The 22,807-nt window shown below is 37.1% G+C and overlaps 1 protein-coding gene across 6 annotated transcripts in view; it reads left to right on the plus strand.

Annotated features, from left to right (window-relative positions):
- The window catches only part of DLGAP1 (DLG associated protein 1), a 405,081-nt gene that overhangs the window by 208,161 nt on the left and 174,113 nt on the right, over window positions 1-22,807 (plus strand). The gene's annotated exons all lie outside the window — the stretch shown is intronic.

Raw genomic sequence — 22,807 nt, forward strand, 5'->3', positions numbered from 1 at the left:
GGAGTTTTGGTAGTCACTAAATTGCTGTAAATAATTTGGAAGTGCCACGTAAACTGAGGGAACAAAAAAAAAATTACAGCCTTCAGCTAAAAAAGCAAATAAATTCAGTATACATAATGCCTGTGGAAATGATACCTTCAAACACCTTTTCCCAGAAGACAGGGTCTAACAGCCATCTGTTCAAGGAGCTGCATGTACAGATCATCCTATATGGCCCTATGCTCTTCTAAAGGCAGTTCATGCATTTCACTGCATACCTTAAAGCATTCCCAAGACTCATAATTCAATAGCTAATGTAATTTAATCTTTTGGCTAATATGTGTACTCAGTAAAAGGCCAAAGAGAGTCTTATATATATATATATATATATATATATATATATGTATATATATATATAGTTATGTGCTTTCTTCCATTTACATCATAGCTGAACTGAAAATAGCCTTGGCCCTATCCCAGAACTGCTCTTGTATTTTATTCTTTTATTTTGTTTGGGTTTTTTTCAAAAAGAACACAGATACTACATAGATTACATGAGAGGCAGCATGAAGTCAAAGTGCATTTCTTGGGAATGGAATGGAAATTAATAGAATAGAATAGAATAGAATAGAATAGAATAGAATAGAATAGAATAGAATAGAATAGAATAGAATAGAATAGGACTTGTACAACCTAACCAGTGACATAATGCTCTTATTTATTTTTTCATGAACTTCCAATAATTATTTAAGAGTACGTACCATGTAGGATCTATGAGTTGAGCTCCCTGAAGTTCTTAAGACTTGTTTGTCCAATACTCTGATTTCATACCAAAATAAGACCTTTAAAAATTATGAAACTGCTGGACATCAGGCATGTTTCTTTAATTTTCCATCAAGTAGCTAAACGTGGTTTTGTCTCCTTCTTTCTATCACTTATATGCTTATATACAGATACAGAACTTCATGTCTCTAAAGGTCATATAGATGCCTTACAGAACCATCTTTCAAATAAAGGCTTTTAAAGCCTTCCTCAAGCCAATTTTGTCTACTGTGATCGTTTTATCATTTAGCCCTTCATTGAATAGCTTGCTTAATATGCCCTGTAGGAGACTTCTACAGTATTGTTCTGTCTTTACAAATCACATTTCTGCTTCAGTGACACAGAGTTGCTCTGTCAGCAATTTGGGGTGTTTGTTTCCATTTTCTATTTGGTCATTTTGTCATTTTCTGGTATCTGCAAGTAGAGCAATTCACGGTAGAAAAATAAGGCATTTACAGGCATATTTTGTAGTACAAGATGCAGAGAAATCCAGAATGTATTGACAAAGCTTAAGAAACACTGTATGGGATAATTTGGTATTTCTTACAATGTGTGATATATACCAAGAAGAATTTGAATGACTTGAGTTAGAGGAGCAGCAGTGTATGCCTTAGTCCTCTTGAAAATACTCTATTTTTAAAGGAAAATAGGAATAATTTGGTTGTTTATTAGGACTATCAGTGGCTCTTCTGTAATAAGAACTCTCCGTGCTTTCTGCATGCAATTGTCAGGTACTGGGCTGTGCTGTATTATAGTTGTCATTTACAGTATTGGTTATGAGAAAAACTGATTGTATCCATAATTATGTCAAATGTTTGCTAGGCAAATACTGAGTATGAAAAACTTAATTGCATCATTTGTGAGGGACTGTGTGAAGATCATATTACACAAGAGTGTTTTTAATCTCTATTAGCAAAACAGACGCACAACTATACTGAAAATATTCTTCACTACCCTTCTTTGAAAGTTATTTCATCATTTATGCATCCCTTTTGCTCTCATAGTAAAGGTAAAACAAACTTCATCCCATTCTGAAAGCTCTCTAATGTCATGATATATAAAACTCTCAATTAGAACCACTTATCTAAAAATTAATGTATTTCCAAATCAAAGTGTTCACCATACTCTTATTTTTACTTTTTCTTTTCCCTCTTTTTTCTTCTTCCCTTACCAGTTTCAAGTAATTACTGGTGATATTTATGCTGGTGAAATCCATCACTTGGTGTTACTTTCCCACACATGGGAATTATTCATCCATCCATCAAATGGTTTGCGTGGGTGATAATGATGTGCACAATAACATTAAGCTGCAGTAGCTCTTTCCACAGACTCTGACAAGTTCCTGGCTTACAAGCATTCATTGCAGGCACCGAGTATTGTTTTCCAAAACTGCACAGAACATTTTCTAAGCAGGGGGTCTTTACAAGGAAACTCCACTCGGGTAGACGGAGCTACTACACAAATTAGGGGCCGTGCTGATTCTCAGCTTACTCCTGCCACTCTTCCTGCCTGCTCTGGTAGTCTGTGTTCACACAGCATTACAAATACATGCCAGCTAGATCCAAAGGAACAGAGGGCGCGCAGAATCCACAGAGCTCCATCAGGGCATGGGCTCTTTCAGTTGCGGCAATAATGGAACCAGTATTCCTTGTGTTTAGTTTTGGGCATTTTATTGTCAAAATGACAAAACATCAAAACATTAGATAAGGCTTTTTTCCTGCTCTTCAAGAGATTTCCTGGGTGAAAAATTCTGGTAGGCAAATAACCCAGTCTCTTTCTTTTGAGGCACTGTTGTTTCAAAGATAATCTCATTTGTATTGGTGAGCATTGATGCTGTCCAAGGAAGTACCAGCATAGGCAAGTATGTATTGCAGAATTTAAATGAGGTAAATAGCTAGTGGTAAGATGTGTTACTTGGACTGTGAAGGGGATGACAACTAAGAAACTGCAAGATGAGTATCAAGGGATGGCTCCTGGTTTGGGATCTGGGGGGCGTTTTTCTTCATTTTTGCCTCTTAAGACTGGGGGAGTCTGGAACGTGTAATTCATGTTACATAACTGTGACATATAGCTAATTAATTTTAAGGAAATTAATGTAGACTATGTGGGTAACAGTGCTAGGACTGTGCTGTTTTCTTTCCTCTTGAATGTCTAGTTACTCAAACAAAAGCTTACAGCAATTCCTTTTATTTTTACTTAAAGCTGCATCTCTCCATCATACAAAGATAGCATAGAGCCTTCTCATTAGGAAACACTGTTTGGAATGACTGCTGTAATATACAAGGGAGAGGCTTTAGACATCCTTTGGAAAAAGTGAAGGGAGCATAAAGGATTTAAATATTACATGCTGCCTAAATTGTCTATTTCGACTGGTAGAGAAATTGCCAAGGCATTATTATGACTAAATGCAATTCATCTAAGTTTGTATTCCAGGGAAGAGCAAAACCTGAAAAACATCCGCAGTGATCAAAGCTGACAGCATGATAATTTTAATTCCAAAAACTGAGGCAGCCAGAGCAAGCACTGTAGGTGAACAAAAATGCTGCAACAAAAAATGTTAAGTTTTAACTAGAGCAGTTATTTGGTAAGCCATTTAGTGCATGAAGGAGAATACTTTCCTTTGTGTAACACTTCATTTGAGGAAGACAAAGTTTAAGATTACCTTTGCAGGAATTAATTAATAAGATAAAAAGAAGTTTAAGGCAAAACCTTTTCTTGACTGCTTTGAGAATAGTGAACAAAATCCATAGGAATGATTACACATAGATTGCAGGACTGACACATAGTTACAAAGTCTCAATGCAAACAAAATATGTGTGGTTTGATTTTTTGGGGGGATGGGGAGTGGTTTTTCTGTTTTAGTAGGTGAATCAGAAAAATACCAAAGAACTTGTCACTGACAGGCTTCAAGATCAAATTGTAAGACCAAGAAATGCAATGTCCAGCATCGGAGTGTGAAGACTTCATGATTCAGTGGAAAGAGGAAAGCCATAGTGAGGTTGTTTTCCATCTTTGAAAGGTTGTCTCCATCTCTGGGGTTGTTTTCCTCAGTTCAATGAGGCTGTGTGGGCCCATCCCAGCCAGTGTTTCAGCTTCTAAATTGCACTTCACATATTTTAAGTGTTCCACCAGCTCTTGACCCTTCAATTTTCATACAATCCCTTGGCTGTTAGTTTCTCATGGATACAGAAGACTGAAATAGAGGAAAAAAGTTAGATCCTAGTTTTTCATAATATCCATCTCCAGTTTCCTTAGATACCAAACTCTATCACAAATAAAGTATCAAAATCAAGATGTGAAAATAGATACTTCTGGAAATACCAGGTCAGATGCATTTCCTGAAGAAGAGATACATAAGAAACGTGGATCGATGGATTTCCCTCCCAAGTCATGTGGACTCACAATCAGTACCTGTTTTGTGCTCATTTGTCCCCCTTTACCCTTTTCCTGGTACTTTCCTCTTTTCCACTGGAGTGTTAATCTTCAGCACTGACCTGGAGTAGAATTCAGAGAATTTCCATTTTGCAACAGCAAGGGATTTCTTGTAAAGATGCCCCTTCTTTTAACAACTTCTTCAAAGCTACTTGTTGTCATCCTGTTTAGGTGTCTGCTAATGAAAACTGACAGTCTGGTCCTCTTAATCATTTAATGTCACATCAAATATCTGTAATTAAGGGAGAAGAAACCCTTACAAATGACGCACGTTTGACGCTTTTTTTTTTCCTTCATGTAACTTAAAACCTAATTTGTTACAGTATATGCTGTGTTTTCTGGTGGAATGTTCTCTTCCTTCTTTTGGGGCTGAGTACAATAATAAAGTACATTTATGGTTCAATTAAATCTCTTTCTCATTTCATTTTTGTAATCTGCATCTTATTTTCCCCCCTCTTTTTCCATATTTAATCTTATGATGTATATCTATATACTTAGTATGAATTTTTCACTTTCATTTCTCAAAATATATGAAAAAAATCCATGGAACTTTAAAGAACGCTCATGAATTTTAATGCAATAACTGCAAATATTTTGAATGTCTGAGGTGACATTTGAGTTAATACTGCAAAGTATGATGTTAAGTGTCTGAAAACAGTTTTTGGTTTCTCCTTTCCTTCACAAAAGAAGTCAGATGTGCTATCTGCAAAAAAAAGAAAGAGAAAAAACCAGTCTCAGTATGTGTTTTTTAAAATATCTCAACCTTGTATTGATAACTGCTTATCAGCTTATTTAAAATATTCAGATACCTTATTCAGTCAGGCCTCTATTGTACAAGCTACTGTAAAAATGTAGAGGCTACAGATGCCTCTATTGCAAAGACCATACAGTTTAGAAAATCAGAGTATTAATCTGCCTGGAGGCTGATTCTTCACAATATAAAACATTACAAGATTTTACATAAATTAACAGAGTGCTTAATTCAAAACCAACTGGTAATAGGGAATGCATGAGCATAACTTGCTCCCATTATTAATTTACTTGACAAAGTTTTCTTTTTCCCTTAGAAATAAGTATCATTTTTCTTTCAGAGACTTCATGTGGTTTTTCTTTACACATGTATTATTTCCACAAACTACTTGAGACTTTGGGATTTTTTTCATAAAATATCCAATCTTACTTGCTCTTCTTCATTGACCTTTAGTTCTGATTTATATTCCTTACCATAGTAAAGTTCATGAGAAAATTGTTTTTCTACTCTGTGATAGATAAACTTTACCTCATTTATTTTCAAAATGGCAATGACTCCATGGAGTTTTAGTGTTAAAAGAAAATAACATTATGGAAGAGCAGCAGAAAAAAAGGTCCTTTCTCTTTTGGAGATTTATTCCAAATTGAACTTTCTTAGAAGGATTTTTAGTTTCTCATATGTTACATGACCTTCGGATACTGGCACCTAGTGAAGTATTTTGAGGTGCAAAGAAAATAACCTTGTCTACCTAGAATTTAAAAATTATCAAATTTGGACCAAATGGCAGCTTCTTCTTATTCCTCTCTTCAAAAAAGGTTATGTGGTGAGAAGAATAATTTTAGGAAAAAATCTATCCAAAGGAAGTGTGAGGGTCCTCACCAAACATAAATCATCTTACTACATCAATATTTTGGTTTAGAGATAATCATTTTGTGATTAGTGATTTTTTTTAAATACTAAAGCTAGAATTTGAGTACAAATTTTCATGAGAAAATGCATTTTGACATTATTTTCAGCTCACATTTTGTGCTGTTACTAATAACAATCCGCAAGGTTGAATTTCCATAGGAAATAAGTAACTCATGCACAGCAGTAAGATCTTCCAGGCTGAATAGACTATCTGTGAAATTTTGGTTTTACCTTAGCCTCAGTCGTGTATGGTAGCCTGCCAATCCTGCCGAGAATACTTGAGATTTAATGAGTCATGTGGTTGATCTACATGGCAAAGCCGAGTATGTCTTCAGAAGCATATTATTTCCTTTTCCTTTTGGTATGGTATCTACAAAATTATCATATGCAAGAGCAATCTCTTTTTGCTGTTCATAGACTTGGAAATATCTCTTCTAAGCTCCATAAATAGTAACAGTGGATCTATTTAGCACAGAGGAAAGTGGGAGTGTAATTAGGAGTATACGATAGCATTAAAGGAGAAAAAATCTAGGCTGAGCATTAGGAAAATCTTTCTAATGTCATATTCAGCAGACAGGTAGCAATCTAGGATGAGGAGGCTGAAATGCCTTTATCTTTTTTTTTTTTTTCCCCCTGTGTGAGAAAAGATGAGATACATGGTAAGAAGAAACCTGAATCAGAACAGAAGTGCTCAGTGTAAGACACAGCCTACTGAATGTTTAAAAAAGTCAGGTGCCTTGTCTGAGAACACCACTAGTCTTGCTTTGTGATCAAGGAATGGTCATAGTTTGGAAAGCAATTCCACATCTCAGCTAAACTGTCTTAGAAAAGGAATAAACAATCCCTGGAGGAGCTGCACTCTCTCAGTAGGCTCCTACAGACCTGTCCACTTTTTTTTTTTTTTTCTGAATTTGCAAAGCAGAAAATTAATAGAAATACCTGCATTACCTGCAAAAGAAAATATGCAACAATGTTGCTGGAAAAGCATTGGTTAGAACTTGCATGATTTCCCAGTGTCAGCTTCTTAGATCCATTTTGTGGTTGGGCTGGGACAGTTTTTTGAGATGTTTGATTAAGCAACTCTCCTGAGCAGTCACACTGTATAAACTACTGAGCTTTTTGTTAAGCATCTCCTGCTGCTTGTTTTACAGTCCAGAATCAATTTTTGTTTTCTTGAAAACAGCCTTAGGCTGTTAACTGTGATGGTTTCAGGATGTGCTTCATGTGTGGTTTGCCCATCCATGCAGAGTTAATGGCAACTCGTTGAAGAGAAGTAGAGCAAGCAGCTGAGGATGGAAACTGCTCTCTGCCATCCGAGTTTAATTCACCTGCACTGGTGAGACAATCCTAAAGGCTTTTAAATTAATTACATCCTTTTCCAACATCTAGCACAGTAAAACACCCACACTGAAGAGATGCAAAGCCAGACTGAGGTGATTTTGTGAACTTTGCCTTTGGTTTGGTACAGGCAGATGGAAAACCTTTGATATTAATCTGTTCCTGAGCACACAGTGTATGTGTTGGTCGTGCTACGAGCACTTTAATACTCTCGTAGGCTTTTCATTTCAGTTTGAGGCTGTCAGCAAAAAGCATGGATGTCTTACTCCAGACAAGTTACACAGTAAGTTTAATGTTGGAGAGTGAGGAAAGGACAGAATGAGAAAGGCAAGTTACACTTGATTTTCCTGCCCCCAATCTGGGACTACAAATTAATTTCACTTCACTGCTGCAGAACCTGTGTTTTCAAACATCTTGACTGATTTTCCATTTGCTTTTGGCTGTATGCATTCCTGATACAAAAGTAATACACGGAAGTTCCAAGTGATTTTGAGTCAGTTTGACTGTTATAAACAAGAAAACCTAACTGTCCCTCAGCCCTGTGGAGAGAAGCATTTTAGACCAAGTTCTGCATTTTTAAGATATGTAAGATGAGAGACATACAATTACAGTAATTTCACGATTATAAGCCACACCATTTTGACTAAAATTTTGGTCCGAACCTGGAAGTGCGGCTTATAATCAGGTGCGACTTATATATGGACAAAGAACAAAAAGTTGCTGTTTTAGTTTGGAGGACAGGTGTCTGCTGAGAAAGGCAGGAGCTTCTCTTTGAAATGGAGAATGTAAACCCCCTCCCTCCAAATTATTATTATAATTTTGAAATCAAGTGGCTTTCAGGCAAAGATGTGGGAATTAGGAATAACAGTTCTTTACTAGGGAAATTAAAATAGAAATACAGTACTACAAAGAAACAAACTCCAAACCCTGACAAAGTCAGAGTACAACCTGACACCCCATCAGGCAGGGTGTTGGTAGCAGTCCCATTAAATGGTGGCTGCATCCTCCTGCAGTGACAGATGTGATTCAGTTGGAACAGTGCTCCTATAGAAGGTGCAGTTTCCCTCTGGAGGTCCAGTGGTGATGTGGAGAAATCCGGTTTTCCTCTGGAGTCCAGTGGAGAAAGGGGCTCCCTTAGTGTCCCAAAACCTCTGTTTTATCTTGGTAAGAAATGTTGGGCTCTTCCCCCTGACTGGAGCAACTTCCAATGGGATGCAGTAATTTCATCAGTCACACAGTGGGACTCAATGGGCCATTAGCAGAAAATGACTCCCTGGAGGAAGGATGGGTTGTGAAAAGGTAAAGAACAATGCCCTGCCTGGTTTCCATGGATGACCCATTAGCAGAATATCTGCCGCTGAGATAAGGATCACTGCCCCCACCCTCAGCAGATGGTGATAGAATAGATACCTTTTATCACACTCTGTATTGTAACCCAAGACCGTTGCTGACACCCAGAGGTGCGGCTTATAATCAGGTGCGGCTTATAATTGTGAAATTACTGTACTTTGCAGAAATAATGAAGCTATCCATCTAAAGTCAATTTTCTATTTCTTGTCTTGTTATTTACTCTTCTGTAAAAAAAAAAAAAACAAACAGTTGATTTACATTATTTGACTGTGTATGCTGAGAACTCTTGATTACATTTGGCAATATTCTGTTGTTACTATTGAATTCTGAATACTTACATTCTTTTTTTAAGTGCCCTGCAGGGGTTTTTTTTTTGCTTTAGTATGTCTCTTTGGACATTGATACATATTTTCTGTGCAGACAACAAAGTTTAAGCTAAAAATCCATTTGGTTGTGCCTGGACTCCTGACCCACAGCTGAGGTGGGTTTCATAAAAATGAATATTTATAATCCCCTCTGTAGCTATCCAAACTGTATGGTCCTTTATCCTTTCCTGAAAATGTTCATGTTTCCTTATGCTGGTTTCTTTTACTATTCTTTTCACAGTTGGGTCTAACCCCATCACAAGAAGACAAACCTCAAATAGGTAGTTTTACATACTCAAATCCTGCCCCAGCTGTCCCTGAGGCTCTTACATCCCTGAAAGAATTTGCCTATTTGGCAGGTGGTGGTGTCATGAGAGCAAGAACGGGATTGCTGGCCAGGTGAAAGCTTAATTCAGAAAGATATGATTTATGAGAATTAGATTGCTTTTTGTTGCAGAGGACCTTCTTGAGGGCTCTTGGTAAGAAGAGGCAATGCCTGTGCTTACAAAGTAAGTGTTCATTCTCCATGTGTGATATGAATAATTTGTGCAAAAATAGGTGACTTCTGTTTGAATCATGAGTACTGGCAAGAATGAGGGACATACTAGGTGAATGATGCAGTTTATTTTCCCAGTGAACAGATGGCATCTGCATCTTTTAATAAGAAATTTTGCCCTCTGCCTCCTTTGTAAAACAGTTGAGGTGTCATGCAAAGCTTTTCAATTTCTGACTATTCATTGTTTTGAGATAAAGTCTTTTTAGCTACTGAGGTATATTCACTCTTTTGCAAATACAGAGGAAAGCAGAATGAAGGAGTATGTTGCAAACCACCTTCCTTAAAGCAGCAGCACAGATTACAGCAGAAGTTGTTTGGCCACTTGTCATTCCTTTTCATAGCTCCAAGCCTCAAGAAGCCATTTAGATCTTACAAAAGTGCAGAATAGCAACTAGTAACCTAAAATTCAAAATGCCCTAGACTACATTTGAAGTAGAAATCAACAGGATCTGTGGACATGGATTTCCAGCCTGTGTGTTTGGGGAGTGGATTTTTTATTTTAGTTTTGCAAGGTTTACTGCAAGAGGTTTCACAGGACTGTGGGACTGGATGAGTGGATGAATCACTGTAAAATTGCTAAAACATTAAGAAGTTAGGTATACTTAATTGTTTGTCACTTTAAACCCCAATTGTGATGCACTAATGAGAAAATGAAAACAAACCAGTAACATAAAGTTATTTGGAATAACACATCAAATTCTGATACACAGAGTACCTCTAACTCCTGGGGATTTTTTCATTATCATTATGAATGTAGGATTTTGAAGGATTTGGAGGGTTATTGAGTAAATTCTTTTTCTTCTGAAAATAATCATGTCTCAGACACTTCTATTTTAAATGCACAACGTTTCAGAACTTATTTTGATAATTTAAGCAAAGTATAGAATAGACTTCTGAAACTGTTCTTTAAGTACTCATAGCTTCTGCCTTTATTGAATATTTCTGAAATAAAGTAGAAATATGCAAATATTGTAAAACAATTTAATTTTTAAAGCCCCTCACAGTGGCTATTCTGTCAGTGAGTGATTCCTTTTATGGTTATCTTTCACTGGAGGTCACTGTTGTAATGATATTGAAGACCTGGAAATGGCTTAAGCATTCCTCACTTTTAATGAGCAGAGAACAAGAAGGAATGCATGCATTTTCTTTCTAGTGAAAATCAGAATGTGTCCTCCAACACAGTAGCCCTCTCACCAAGATAGATCAGCTTTTTGTGAAAAACAGTTTCTCAGGAAGAAATAATTACCTGAGTATTTTTCCTTGGTTGGCTTGTTTGTTTGTTTTGTTGACTGTTGGAATTGGGGTTTTTTTGGTTTTTGCATCAGGTTTAATCTGAATTGAGAATTTAATGAAAAACTTCAGTGAGGATTTCACATATTGGTTTCTAGGATCCTATGGCTTTGACTTTCTTAGCTCCTTTGTCAACTGACTTTTCTTGATTGCTGAAAGATTCAAATAGACGATGAAAAAGTTTTTAAATTCTGTCCCAGTGTAGCTTTATAAAAGCATGCCCAAAACTTAGTGGCCTTCAAAGGTAGACTTCTGTTTTATTAGTTATAGTCAGATGCTTTGTTCTCAATATACATACAGCATTATCAGCCACTTGAGTTTAATTTGAGAGCTGTGGATTTGTGTTGGGGTTTTTATTCTATTTAAGATCTAAAGAGTTTCTGTTTCAAAAAGCAGGATATGAGGCTCAAAGGGAAGTCCTGGCTCACACAGTTATTTCCTTTTGCCAACAATTATGCTAATAGGGGAAAAAAAATCGAGATTTGAAAATGGGGGAGAATGGTCAAGACAAAAAGGTGCTTTGGTTTGCTTTGCTTTGGCTTCTTCCAGGATGGCATGCCTACTCCATCTTTTGTCTAGGTTTGATAATTTTCTATAACACTGTAGAACAGGAGAGTTTTCCATGAACATGAGCAGCCATCCTCACTGTTGCCTATGAATCTGACTCTTCAGACATTAGCACTGATCAGCAGTTCCATGAGAAAAAGCAAAGCTAGAGTTATTAAATTGGCAGAAAATAGTGGTGGTCTAAGAGCCGTGTCATTTCTTATATTTAACCAAGGCTCTGTAATGTTTGCCTGGTTTTCTATATTCAGAGCCACCATCTACTGCAAATGATCATTATGTCTCTCAGTCCATAGATACGGAATAAGGAAATGACCTCTGTTTGCTGACACGGAAATAACAAATTTCTGCCATTTCATCATTTTAGTAAAGTTCCTGCACTTCATTCTTGTGCCTGTTGCAGTGTGTTCATTTAACTGTATGATTTAAAATGGAGAGCATTTGGCTAATTAGCAGGCAGCTGTTCACTTAAGTAAATGACTCATAGAGTGATATTTATGGTGCATAACTATTTTTCAAGCCTGGAGAAACTTGGGGAAAAAAAGACACAAAAGCAGATGTTTATGCTTCTACAGCCATGAAAAATGCAGTGAAAACCAACTGCTGCTTTCATTTAATGGCATTTTTCTCAAAACTTAGTGATAAAACTGGTAACCCCAGCTTTTAGCTAATTATCTTTCAAAATTAGTAACACTGTAAAGCAAAAATTCAAAATACTTAATTTCCAGTACTCATGTGACCTAAATATGTAAAATGAATGATTAGACATCACATGAAGAGGCCTCCAAGGTATATTTTAAAATATACCTTTACAGCAACTTCAATTTGACTGCAGCCTTTTTTGCTTTCCAAAACTATTATGTATTACATAATTCAACTACAAAATGGAAAATGTCAATTCCTATGAACATTACACAGATTCCATTTTAAAACAGCTTTACTCCAGCAAAATTCCTGGTGTTCCCTTTGCTCTGCTTTGGGAGTTTATAACATCACAGACTTTAGCATTTGGAATTAGGATATTCCAACACTCCCCACTAAGACTTGTGTCCATGCTTCTTTCCATGACCTGTTTGCCTCAGAACCAAAGACATCACCTTGGTATTTTGGGAATGGGTTGGGGGTTTGTCCCCTCTTTCCCCTGCTGTAATTTGCCTGGCATCTGTCCAGTGTGCCTCTCCTGTTGCTGAGTTCTCTTCCACAGCTCCTCTCATCTTTCCTCTGCCTGCTTTAATGTGTGCTCTTCTGGGTGCTCAGGTCACTCAGCTGTAACTCAGGTACAGTATAAAATCTGTTTTGAACAAAGAAAAATATAAAAGAGAACATTTTCTATGTTCTCTCTCACTCTTTTTCTCTTTTGAAACTGGACAGTGACAGCTGCTAATTTAAAATTTTTGAGACTGTACCAAGTTCTGAGTATGAAGTTCTGTGTCATTGCTGGGTGGGTTAGGCAGGTGGATAGCTTTTTATTCTCTCTTCCTTTGTTGTTCTCCTCCACTTTTCAAATTCTTCTGAGACTTATAAAACCTGCTGGTTAAAATACAAAGGTTTTAATTATTTTTAAAGGACTTGATCTTTCTCATATAGATGAGAGAAAACTTTAAAGATGGCATATGTACCTTCTATCACAAAATCTGTTTTAGGGTTAGGTGATTTTTGCTTGTTTTCACTAGGAGAAAAGATATTTCCTTCATGTAACCAGCATGCAGCTTAAAATTTTAGAAATATTCTTTTAGAAGAAGAATAGAATCGTTGTGGGATATGCACCTATTAAATAGTTATTACATCATTAAATAGGAACGTGAGGTGCATCAGTGTTTTGTGGCTGTGGACGAATGGATGCAGCAGGATCCATATGTAATTTATTTTGTTTAAAAAAATATTAAGCTAGACTTGCTGCTGATAGTCAGTAGCAACCATCAAGGAATCGCAACCAGACTGTCCTCTGTAGGCTGGAACTGCTTTACCCTTTACTGTGCTTTGTCATAGTATTGTCTATGTCTAGTCTAGAAAAATATCTTTCAGTTCAGTTTGGAAATGAGGTGTGCCAGAATGGAATGAAAAGCATGTGAAGCCTAGATTTATGCAACAGAATTGGAGGTGTATTACCCTTTTATCACCTGATTTATTACGTATTTTATAAATTCACAATCATAGCCCACAGTTACATTTAATTACCTTGGCATATAAAATTGCTGTCCTAATTTTCTAAATAAAAAGGGAAAAGACAGCAAAAGACAGCAGCAGCACATGTTATTGTCAAGATAAAACCTTGAGCTAAACTACCAGTCTTCAGAAGCAGAATGACCTCCCCAGCTTGAGAGTATTTTAACTTTTCATCTCTCGACAGCTTTGGAACAATTCCCTAAGGGAGAGTTTACAGTTATAGTAACGGTTGTACTATAATACATTTGAAATAAAAAATGTGTTCTATATAGAGCAAGATTTCAGCAACCTTAAAAAGATAATAAAAATTATCAGTTTAACACCATAGAAACCCCCTTGAAAATGCAAGATTGAACTTGTCTAGTACATGGTGGCATTGTCATTCCCCTCAATGTTATTTGACTTGGAAGATTGTCACAAATCAGGCAACAGTTTAACTGAAAAATAGTAAATAAATTTTATTAGAAATACGGTTAGGTGAGTTATCCTTAGAAGATAGTAGAATTGCCTACTATTTTCTAAGCAGGTAATCTATAATGCTGTCCAGAATGAGAGAGTATTCAAAACTTGTTCGAAAAATGTATCCAGGCAGTATGGATTTAAATGGAGAATAGAAAAGGCTTCATGACAGTACTGGAACCATAGTGTAAATAACAAGGCACCTCCACAGTGCAGTGCTAGCACATGATCATATAAACCTCTCTCTATATACCCATTAGATGAGTATTTAATAGCTCACGATGATTTATATTATTTAATATATTTATATATTTATCATATTTAATGTTGTAAAGGTTGTGACTCCGTCCCTCAGTGTTGTTGTAGTAGGGAAGAGTTTGTAACAGGAGTAACAGAAAATTCCTGTTATATTTCTACCTGATGGACCTGAGGGAGCTGGTAGAAAAGCCATCCTTCATCTATCATAAGTTTTGGTTCATGGGGGTGGTCTCCAGCCACTGAAGGTTGGCCAGTGTCACATCCATCCACAAGAAGGGTTTGAAGGAGGACTCAGGGAACTACAGGCCTGTCAGCCTGACAGGTGCCAGGGAAGGTTATGGAACAGATCATCCTGAGTGCCATCATGCAGAGTGCACAAGACAACCAGGGGATCAAGCCCAGTCATCATGGTTTAGGAAAGGCATGTCCTTCTTGATCAATCTGCTCTCCTTTATGACCAGGTGGCCCACCTAGTGGATAAGGGAAAAGCTGCTGTATTGATGTACTCTACCTGAACTTCAGCAAAGCCTTGAACATTGCTTCCCACAGCATACTGCTGTAGAGGTTGGACAGCTGCACTCTTCACTGGGTTAAGAACTTGCTGCACAGCCAAGCCCAGAGAGTGGAGTTACATCCAGCTGTCATCCAGTCACTAGTGGTGTTCCCCAGGTCTCAGTACTAGGGCCAGTCCTGTTTAATATCTCCACTGGATGAGGGAATTGAGTGCACCCTCAGCAAGTTTGCAGATGACACTAAATTGGGTGGGAATGTCAGTCTTAGGAGGGACAGGAAGGTTCTGCATAAGGATCTCGATGGGCTGGATTAATGGGCCAAGGCCAGTTGTATGAAATTCAGTAAGGCCAAGTGCTAAATCCTTCTCGTGGACCATGACAACCCCTGCAGCATTACAGGCTTGGAGCAGAGCAGCTGGAAATCTGCTTGGCAGAAAAGAACCTGGAGGTTCTGCTTGGCAGAAAAGGACCTGGAGGTTCTGCTTGGCAGCTGACTGAACACGAGGCAGCTGTGCCCAGGTAGCCAGAAAGGTCAATGGTATCCTGGCCTGTATGAGAAGCAGTGTGGACAGCAGGACTAGGGAAGTGACTGTGTTTCAGTATTGAGCATTGGTGAGGACACATTTCAAGTGCTGTGTTCAGTGTTGCTCCCTCACTACCAATAAGACACTCAGGGGGTGGAGAATGTCCTGAGAAGGGTAGCTGGTATGAGTCATATGAGGAAGCAGCTCTGGGAGCTGAGATTGTTTAGCCTGGAGAAGAAGAAGCTCTCTACGTACCACTCTTTACAACCACCTGAAAGGGGGCTGCAGCTAGTGGGAACTGTCCTCTTCTCCCAGGAAACAAGTGACAGGATTTGAGAACACAGTTTCAAGTGGCACAAAGGGAGGTTCAGATCGGACATCAGGAAGAATTTCTAACCTGAAGACTGTTAAACATTGGAACAGGATGCCCAGGGAGGTGGTGGAGTCACCATCTCTGGAGCTATTCAAGAAACTACTGCATGTGGCATGTAGTGCTGGGGTGTAGTTGCCATGCTGGTGTTTGGTCAAAGGTTGGACTCAATAGTCTTGGATGTCTTTTTCAACCTTAATGATTCTGTGATTCACCAATTATTTCTTCTGACTTCACTTCTGTATTTTTGATAGAAGAGCATTAAGTTTCTAAGAAATATCACATCTCCATTAGAATACAAAGATATAATCTTTGCTTAAGAATTGCTAGTAAATCTTATGTGTTCAGTTTTTTTGTTAGAGGGATAAATTCTAAGGCTTCAAAAAAAAAGCAATATTTTTTCCACCTTTTTCGAAATTTACTACTTTATGCAGTTCAGACATGAATTCAGTGAACTGGCAGCATGTAGAGTACTTGGGAACAGCTTCGTCAGATAAACTTGCATTATTAATGAAACTAGATTGAGTTTGAGAAGGAGTGCACTTTCAGCTGTTGACACCTATTGCTCCATTAATATATATCTAAGCAAGTCAAGATAGAAGTTTGTTTAGCATGGAAAAAAAGGACTTATAAAGGACAAAAACTAATCTGATATTTGGCTTTTTGTGGCCAATATAATGATCAGTTCTGCAGCACACTTCATTGCAGCATTTTTTTTGCTAGAAAACATATTACTTCTTATCCAAGAAAAATAAAAGGCTCAGTAAGGTACATTGAGATGGTGAATTTTAAGCTCACAAATCCTTTACAATAAAACACTGCCATTTGTCAAAGTGGGTTTGAATACAAGTAAACCATGTACAAAACATGACACAAGAGTAAAAAACTGCAAGTACAGTAAGTTGGAAGAGGAAAAAAATTGTTCATGTACTGAAGAGACAAAATTAAAGCATCTCCTCAACAAGTACTTTGGCCGTGATGTTTTATGCATACAGAGATGATGAGAGTGAGATGGAGAAGGCAACAGTCCTGATATTCAGTATTGGAATATTGTGAGGTAAATAAATAGCACCTAAAATTTGATCCAAGGTAAAAAGGGGGAAGTCTCCAGACTGAGTGTACAGGGACCACATGAGAAGCCTACAAGCTTGCTCACATCTTTCTCAGGTTTCAGTATTTCTTATAAAATCTAAAATATAAGCTGAATACTACATCTGTTTTTAAAATCTGCAGTTTCATAATTCTCAGTCTTTGTAGAAATGTTCTGTGAATTTACCAATTTCCAGTGAAGTTTACTTAATTGAGAAGCAGTGAAGTGACAACTAAGTGCTTCCCTGTCTGATTAAACATAATATCCTTGCTTTCAAAAAGCAGTCTTCCACCACTTGATTAGACCAGTAGAACTTCTAGGTACAGTGACACTGAGGGCTTTGTTTATTTATTTATTTATTTATAGGTTAAGATCAAATAAATATTAATCGCTTGAGCAGCAATTTAGAAAATACTAGGTTTGCTAAATAACCATTGCTGTATAAGACAGGTAGAAGGCCACCACTTTTATGGATCTGCCATCCAAAGTAATAAAGGATAAACAACAATACACAAACCACAGGGTTTCTCACTGCACAGTTATCCTTGGTCCTGATTGCCAATATAATAAATTGTAAGTCTTTCTTCATATATAAGCATTCAATTTAGACCAGGCCACTTCAAAATAGTGAGATGGCTGCTGGCAGGCAGATCTGTAACACCTCAAGGCAGTCTCTGGAGGGACATTTCAAGTTTCTGCTCATGGGTGGCAGGATTTCTCCTAGGAAAATAGAGCTTCCTAAAAACCAACGTGAACAGAACTAATTACCAACAGCAATTTCTCCTGTTACATAGACCATTTGGTGTTACACTGAGCTAGAGAATAAAACCACAGGTTTAAGAGTTTGGCAACAGGGAGGCTTTGCTCTTGTGGTTATTTGCAATGGAAAGCAGGTGCAGTTCCACTTGGCTGAAAAAGGCTCTGGAGAGCCACAGGGTAAATGCTGCAGAGAGAATTCTGTAATGCCAGAAACCAATGGGGCTGGGGCTGCTTCTCTATGTTTCCTTTCAGTACCTTTGCCATATCCTAAAATGTCTCTTCCTCAAGGAAAGCTTCCCCCAAGGAAAGCTTAAGGACAAATGGCAATATTGCCTCTTACTGTCTGCTTGGAGAAATTGAGGGAAATGCATGATAAGAAGAGTTTCATTTGCTTTTTCCCTGGTGGACCCAAGAAGTAATTCTAGAGAATAAATAATTTAATGCAGTTTCAAGCTATTGCCTGAAGTTCCAGCAAAATTGCATGATTACTTTAGCCTAAGTACATGATTGATAGTTTTATTTGGTAAATCTCCATAAGCATATTTTTGGAGAGTTGTTAAAGTGGTGCAGGGATACACGTGTCTCGTCCTTCTAGCTCAAACGGTGGGTTATTTTTATCTCTTTGACTCTGCTCCATGTTCTTCAAATGGAAAATTGGCTCCCATCCTTCTTTACATTTGTTATAGGAAAAGCATGTAAGCTCTGTGAAACTTAGCTGTAGGTGGTCATTGTGTGCCTCTGCATGTCTTTTTCTGCCCAAATGGTTCTATGATGCTATGAATAAACCTATTTTTCTCCTTTAAAAATAGCCACAGTTTTGTAATCCCTTGCCAAATAAACCTCAATTTTATCTGATTTTAAGTAATTTGTCTTATTCTTCCCTTTGTACACTGTCAGCCTCAGAAAATGAATTATTTTCCAGGCTGTCAGGGATAGGCAATACCTCTCCCAGTCATGTATACAGGACTGTAGAGGAGAATTGTTTCAACAACCACTAGATCTTATGAAGTAATTCCTTTTTGTTCAAGAGCAAACAGTGGCAGTGAGGACTAAAAGAGTTTTGAACCCAGGGTTTGGTGAGCATGAGAAATGAGTTGCTGACCTTTCTGCTGAATATGTTGGACTCAATAATTTGATCCAGGATCTCCTAGCCTAAAGGGTCACTAGTATTTCAGCTAAACATGAATTTTAGGACATGGCTACACTTGGATTTTGTATTTATCACATTCTGGGAGTGTACCTTACTATGTGTTTAATCATTACCAGAACTGCTTTGCCAAAAAAAAGTACCCTTCATATGGGTGAGTGTATAAGCTGAGTGTATAAGCATGAAAGGACTGTGTACAGGTGTTTCTTTTGGTGGCTAAACTGTCAGTTAACTCTAATAACAACAAATGTATGCATTGAAGACACCATGCTACAGACCAAGAGGCTGTTTTGTATTGTGAATTCAAGATCTCCAGGATTTTGTAACTGCAGTCTGTTTTAATCATTCCAAATCTATTGCTCTAGGCTTCAGATGAGATCCTCAAAAGTTCTTATATCTGTAAAGTCTCTATTTCAGTAATTGAATTGCCTTAGGAAAAAAAAAAAATCTAAATCCCTTTTTTTTTTTTTGAAAGGTAAGCACCTCGTTATGTTTGTAATTTTAAAGCTTTATTCCAAGACAGATGAGAAATTACAAGAGGTGCACTAGTCCCTGCACATTTACCAAAAATAAATGTCATTCCTATGTTTCTCTTTCACAGACAGAAGATTAGTTTTCAGGTATGTATCACATACTGACTGTGAGACTGCATGGATAACATCTGCCTGATTAGAATGTTTTGTGTATATATGTACATACACAGTATATATATATATATATATATATATATATATAGTAATTTCACGATTATAAGCCGCACCATTTTGACTAAAATTTTGGTCCAAACCCAGAAGTGCGGCTTATAATCAGGTGCAACTTATATATGGACAAAGAACAAAAAGCTGCTGTTTTAGTTTGGAGGACAGGTGTCTGCTGAGAAAGGCAGGAGCTTCTCTTTGAAATGGAGAATGTAAACCCCCTCCCTCCAAATTTTTTCATATAGTAAATAGTTAGAACAGACATACAGATTAATTTAGGACACATCTACCTCCACGTATCATGGAGATAACCCTTGAGAATTTAGATATCTATAGGAAAACAATTTGTGCAATTATTCAACCATCATACTTAATTTTAACTTTGCTATTAGTTTTTAGTTTTATCACTGTACTGACCATTTGAGAAATGCTAGAGATACAGACTGCAAACATTCAAATTGCCCCATTTTTTTCTTATAAAATTTGAATTAATAGACAAGCGAACAATCAAAAACTGTGTCCTCCATCAGAAGTTTAATCTTGTCAAATTAGCAACCATTACGTCTGGGAGATATTTTGCCCAACCAGTCTCGCCAGAAGTATTGGGTAAAGTCACAAACTTACTTAAAAATCAGCAAAGTAACCTTATTTATCGCTGAAATAAATGCAGTAGTGTACCTTGTTTATTTTTATTCATGCTGACAGACAGCAAGTGGCATTGTGTCAGGTGACATCACTGTAGGAAAAATTCCAAGAATGCATCCTTAATGTCTGCTTTAAATATTACTTCTTTCAGCTTCTTTGGCCATGACTCCATTGTTGAATTATTCAGGTACTGCTCTTGCTGGCAATACTTTTGTCACCATATGTCAACATTTAATATATGTCAGAAAAGTTAGAACTTATTTCCAAAAGAAGAATGGCAACTTTGCATGTAGCTGGGATGCTGAGTGGTCTAGAGCATGGTTGCTGCAAATCTTTTTTAACATCCCTGGGATTTCTGTTTTCCTTTTAGAAAAAAGTTTGGGTGTTTTGGGTTTTTATTCTATGTGGAAGTAGTGGAAGTTACTTTTTGTCAGTGCTCCCACAAGAGTGAACACTAGAAATAACCCAAGTGCTACTGAGGGTAAAATTCAGCTTACACAACTGGAGCGAAACACAATTTGTATGAATCCATAATGCAAGCAGAGTTTAAGAGGTCCTGCAAGGTGACTCCCCATACTCTAAACTCAGAAGAGCAGGTTGACTGCAAATTCTAGTCAAGCACAGTATAATCACTTTAAAGCTACTTCTGGTTGCAGGACAAAGGGAAATGGCTCCAAATTGAAAAAGGGTAAATCAGGAGTATAAGGAAGACATTTTTTGCAGTGAGGATGATGAGGCACTGATTGCCCTGAGAAGGTGTGGATGCCTCCTGCAACCTGGAAGTGTTCCAGGGCAGGTTGGATGGGCCTTTGGGCAACCTTGTCAAGTGGAAGATGTCCCTATCCATGGCAGGGGTGTTGGGAATAGATGAGCTTTCAAAGGTCCTTCTGAACTAAACCATTATGTCATTCTACTATTGTGAGATCTTACAGAATTTTTGTAAGAGGGTTAATAATAGCTCTAGTGAACCTGGTAAATTCAGATTGTGTGAGCATATTTTGTCCTCCTAAGTTCTTCCAGTGGATATTTTTTTATCTTGCTCAACTAACAGATACCTATTTTTAGAATTGGTATCTATTAATGTGTGTTAAAAGAGGGAAGAATGCCAAGTATTTTGATTTTTCGAGTTTATCTCTTTTAGTTCCTGTGGGGCTTTTTTATATTTCTCATTTTTTCCTACCAGCTCATCTTTCTCTTTTGAAGTTTATACATAACCATTTTAAGCTAGTCTTACTGTTATTGAGCCTACTTGAACCATTATTGACCCATATTTGTGCATGTATCTGCCACATAGGTTGCAGAGGGCAAATATGTAGTTTCAAGCTACTGCTGGTTGTAAATTAAAAGTACATATATCTATGAATTTCATGGCCCAGGATGCCAGTGGAAATATTACAAGTGTGTAATGAGAGCCAGTCTCCAGTCATTCTTAGATAACCTGTATTTTGTACAAAAGCATAGTAAAGACACTTATGTCTAGTTTTGCTATGCATAACAGGCTTGGCACAGCCTGATGTTGAAGGGTTGAATTTTACTCCCTGTATCTGTCCTGAAAATTAATTTGGGGGAAAAAATTGTCATTCTCCTCTGAAATATAATCTTACTATGTATCTAGTGTGAGTCAAATCAACCAACCCCCCATCTTAGGGAAAACAGCTAGGCTTTATATTGCATTTTGACTTTGCACAAAATTCTAGATGATATAATCAGATGTTCATGCTGAGAGAGAAAATATTTTTTTTCCAAATAAAATGCATCTTTGATAAAAATCTATCACTTACAATGCAGAGAAAGATTGAATGCTTTAGCCCAAGCATCTTGTTTTTCTCCAAATCCTTAAAAATTACAAATATGTGAAGGAAACATTTATTTATTTACTTTTTTCCCAGTGCACTGACAGTTTCAAAAGCATCACTCAAATTCATATGTGGCATTTTTCTAAGTGGTCACTTGTTATGCAAAGAAATATGAATTTAGGTTATGAAATGCTTATCTTCTTGCACATACTTTTTCTTACATTATTTATGAAATCTCTTCTGCCAAGACAGGAAAGAAAATTGCACTTTTGGAATCAATCAGTGTTATTTTGTTACTCCTTAAGGTGTTTTGAATATTGTAATAACTATTAATAATGTGTCTTTCCAACTCCACGCAAAAGTTTTTGGAAGCCCATTTTAATCATGAAATATATTATCACACTAAATGAATCTGGTGGGTTTTCAAGGACAACTTGAGTTACATCAACAAAACATTGCAGATCCAAGCTGTCACATTTCTCCTGATATGATGACTAGCTCAGCTGACACCTCCTCATCTTTGCATGGAGTTGACCAAAAGGCCTGGTTTTGATTCCATACACTATAAAGAAAAGCTAGTTTCAAATGAAAAGTCAGTGAAATTTCCACCTAGGTTTCGATATAAGCAGGTTGCCCTTTCCTTAGTGCAGTAGAAATAGAGGTAAAATAGAATGTGGGATTTTTCAAAGCCTCAGTATAAAATACTTGTCAATTTACGTTTTACATTCTCTAAATAAATAATTACTTAGCCTCAGAGCACAGAAAACTAACATCTGTTGAGTTCATAACAGCAACTGACTTCTCAGGATACTTCTCCATTAGTATTTTTCACCCTTCTTATCAAAACTGCACATCTTGCAGGAGTACAATGAATAGTTGCAAAAAGTAGCAATACAGAGGAATAATGAGGGCTCATACCAGCCATTAAATGATTTTTTTCCTTGGGTGTTTCTTATTCCACATTTAATCAAAAAGCCCCTTTCTTGCAAAACTTTCATATTAATCATTTGAAAACAGGTCTTCCTTT

The sequence above is a fragment of the Catharus ustulatus genome, chromosome 1, assembly GCF_009819885.2.
Source record: "Catharus ustulatus isolate bCatUst1 chromosome 1, bCatUst1.pri.v2, whole genome shotgun sequence".
In the NCBI taxonomy this organism is placed as follows: Eukaryota; Metazoa; Chordata; class Aves; order Passeriformes; family Turdidae; genus Catharus; species Catharus ustulatus.